Consider the following 4,315-nt stretch of genomic DNA (forward strand, 5'->3'; position numbering starts at 1 on the left):
CTTTTCTGTCCTATCGAGGTGCTGCCCTCACCGTACTACGAAGCCAAATTCTTGTTTTCTCATTCTTCGTAAAATATGACGGTAAAGCAGTAGAAAGATTTTTTGAGGTTAGAGAAGTTTGACATGTATTACTCAATTTTTTCAGATCTGAAGCTTAAGCCAGATTTTCTGATCATAGTTTTTTTTTTAAATTGTAAAAAATTTTTCTTGAAAAATACAATTTTTCAATTAAAAAAAAAACTTAGAAAGAAATTTCGAGATAAACTGATGCTAGAAAATTTGTACTTGATAAAAGATATTATAAACGTAGATGCGGTGCCGGCTTAGTTACCCGCGATAAACATAGACAGCGCGTCCGGCGAAAATGGTCAGTTCCCCTCTACCCACCGCAACCCGTAGATAGTAGTTATTTTTCAAAATAAAAAGTCAACATTTAATTTTGAAATCATCGAAGGTATTAATTTTCTTTTAAATTATTTCAAATTTTAAAATGATTTTTGAAATTTTTCGAAACTCATAATTATCTTATAAACGAATTCCAATTTCTTCTAAAATTTGTGTAAAATCCAGTACACAAAATTGTTTCAAGAGCTTCTAGATTTTTTCCAATTTTGTAAATATTTTGAAATGTTTTGGAATATTTTGAAATATTCTCTTTGGCTTCTGGACTTTTTTGAAAAAAAAAAATCATTTTAAATCTTGCTAGAAATCTTTAAGAAATTTTTTTATAATCTTTCAAAATTCTATAGCTCAATTTTTTTCTTTAATTTAAAACATTCATAAATCTACAGCTTATTCGATTTTTTTCTGCATTAAACATTTTTCAACTATTTTTAAAAAATAAAAATACAATACTTTTACTTGCAAATTACAAATAAATAAGTAGAAAAATTATAATTGTAAGATTCAGAGTTTAAATTTATGACTCACAAATGGTGGCAATTCATTTTTTACTTGTTTACTATTGAAAATTGTTGTTTTTTGTTCAATTTCCAAGTTGAATATGTTAAAAATGAAATATTTTATACTGAAATTATACTTCAATAAGATTTTGAAATTGAATTAAGGTTTTCATTTAAGAATCTATTAATTTAAAGTGATTTTTAAATTGAAAATTGTTTATGAAGACTCAATCGAATGTTTACACTTAAGTAACTACTTTCAATTTTTTACTACGTTCAATTTTTTAATTCACCTACTTTCCCGGTCGCGAGTCAGCCTCAATTTAGAACAACTTTTTTTTGATAATATTTTTTCGGTTCTAACTTCCAGGACACTCATTTTATTCTCTAGGAAATTTTCTACAAATCTCGTTAATAATTTTTTTATTTTAAGAAGACTATAAAAAAAATAAATTAATAAAACTTGAAAAAGCATCCTCTTGAATAGCTTTTTAAACTGAACCTTTGTTGAGTTCTTTCAGGAACTTCTAATTTTTAATAGTCCTATTTTCAAATCTATCTGAAGTTATAAGATTTTAATTGTTCTAAAAGAATTATTCAAGTATTAAAAGATGTTCATTTCTCATCCTGTAACTTTATACGATTTTACTTTCTAACTAAATAATTTGAAATGTTTCAATCTGAAATTATGGAACATTCTCAATTCAATAATTCTTACATATTTAAATACCTTTATATTTCGATTTATTCAATATACTGAAGACTATAAATTTAAAATGTTTTAACTGTTAAGACTTTATATATTTTTGAAATTTCTGCTCTGTAGAATAAATAGCACTTATTTTTTGATTAAGAAATTATAACTAAAAGTGTTTGACAAAGTTTTTAAACGAGTTTTGAAAAGCTTAAAAATGGTCAGAGGTTTTAGTGGTTTAATATATGCATATAATAGAACCGCTTCAAATTTAAAATAAGTCTACTTTTTCATGTTTGACCTACAATTTTTCAATCTTAAAAGTCATTAATTACAATTGTGAAAAATAAAAAATAAATTTGAATTCATTTATATTTAAAACCGAAAATTGTAAAAATTCAAACAATAAGCCTGTATGCTGAAAATGAGGTAAATTTTAACGTTAAAATTTAAGTTGTTAAACTGAAGGCTGAAAAATTTGAAAATTTTATAATTAGATACCATAAGTGCGCATCCAGGGGCCTACTGAGATATTGGTGCTATCTACGGGTTGCGGTGGGTAGAGGGGAACTGACCATTTTCGCCGAACACGCCGTCTATATTTATTGCGCGTAACTAAACCCGCACCGCATCTACGTTTATAATATCTTTGGCACAACGCACAAGAGAATACGGTTCAACGCACACGGATCTGCATAGCTACTTCCTATGCACGGAGATTTAGCAGGCTCGTCGTTTGGTAACTTCAAAGTGTGAAGTGAATGCTGTGTTTTTCGTGGACAATTAATCTAATATAAATGAAATTAAGTGATTTTATATGAAATAACTTCTTCGTATGTCTTTAGTTGAAAATCAGTACTGTTTTAAGTTTATTTTATGTTGTTGGGTTTAAGTTCTAACCTTTAAATTTGACGTCGCTTAACGCATTTAAGTTAAGAATTAAAAAAAATTATTTTATACTGTTACACCTAATCGTAAAATCCCTTAGACACATTAGTGAGGGATTATCGAAAAACATTCCTGAAAGTTTTTATAACTGTGTTTCATTGAACTTTTAACCTCAACATTTGAATTCACTGCGCATTTTAATTAAGATATTTTTAATGAATTATTATGTTTGATACTTCTCTTTTCATAAAAAATAAATTGTTTTTGTTACATTTTATATTTTTTCATGTTTGCAGCGATGAACATGAGGGATGATCAAGGCGCGTTACTTCTTTCTGCTTATCAGATATTTGTAGCAGCATTGACATTAAAAGGGCGACGGAGGAGCAAAAGGTCGTTGAATCAACGATGGTGGGTGCATCCCATCAATCTAGAACGGCCTATATATGGAGATTATAACAACCTCTTCCAAAGTATAAAGAACAAAGATTACAATCTCTTTTTTCGATACGTGAGGATGTCTACGGAAATATTTGACAGATTGCTGAGAATCACAAAGCCTGTTTTGACCCAAGCGAATCACCGCGCACTGCAACCAAAACAACGATTGGTTATAACTCTTAGGTAATTTATCGTTTTTCTTTATTTATTTTATAATTATTGCCGTAATGGAATATTTTATTTTTACTTTGAATATTGTTTTCAGATATTTAGGGACGGGAGACCAAATATTTTCTATTGCCCTGGGGCAATTGACGACAAGCACGTAAAAATAAAATCTCCGGCGAAGTCAGGAAGCCTGTTCTTCAATAACAAGAAGACATAGCATTGTACTGATGGTTGTGTGTGTCCATAATTATAAATTTACCCTGTTGGAAGTCGGCGCGTATTGAGGCAACAGCGATTGAGGTATTTTTGCCTCATCCGCAATACATTCGGCATTAGAAGAGGGAACGTTGAATCTTCCCAAGGGAACGACAAATCTTCCTGGCAGTGAGGAAAGATTACCCTGCTGTTTTGTTGGAGATTCCAGTTTCCCAAAAGGTCCTCGGATGTTGCGACCTTTCTCCGGCAAACACCTCCAAGAAAAGTAAAAAAATTTTAATGACAGGTTATTATACTACAAATTACATCATTTACATCATGCTTATTGTCAAACGGTCACGAAATAAAAATAATAACACATTTAATTTTCTAGACTCTCCAGAGCTAGGCACATAATTTAAACGCATTCGGCATTTTATCTGCACGATGGCGTATTTATCAACAGCCAATCAACATGGATCCCAACTATGTAGACAGATTTGTTTTCTTGCACTGTGAAAAAGAAATATTTATGTTAAAAGAAAATTAAAAAATTGCACTAAACACGAAAATAAAATATAAAACGTAATATAATAATAATAAAAAGTAATACAATAGTAATAAAAAGTGACAAATGCTATTATCACAGCGAAGAAACCGTTAATATATTTTCCACTGCATCATCGATGTGAGAACCTCTCTTTTGAAGCCCCCCTTTATCTCTTCCAGCCAGTTTTCTATAGTCGTGAGAATAAACTGGCAGAAAGCCATGTCCCTTGACAATTCAGTATCCAAAGCTGGTGTCGATGACCGCGGAGGAAATCGAAAAAATCGAATTTCAAAGATTGGACTTGACTATTGGATTCATTTTTTCACAAAAAAAGAGTTATAGTGATTTAAATAATCGTATTAGCTTCAGGAAATCCAACCGTTTTGATGTATATTTACATTTTTTCTATTTCTAAAAACCCTCTAAGTTTAAGGTTTTCCTGCGAATTAATTCCAGAAATTGCACAAGCCTGCGGAC

Source organism: Belonocnema kinseyi, chromosome 8 (assembly GCF_010883055.1).
Source record: "Belonocnema kinseyi isolate 2016_QV_RU_SX_M_011 chromosome 8, B_treatae_v1, whole genome shotgun sequence".
NCBI classification, from domain to species: domain Eukaryota; kingdom Metazoa; phylum Arthropoda; class Insecta; order Hymenoptera; family Cynipidae; genus Belonocnema; species Belonocnema kinseyi.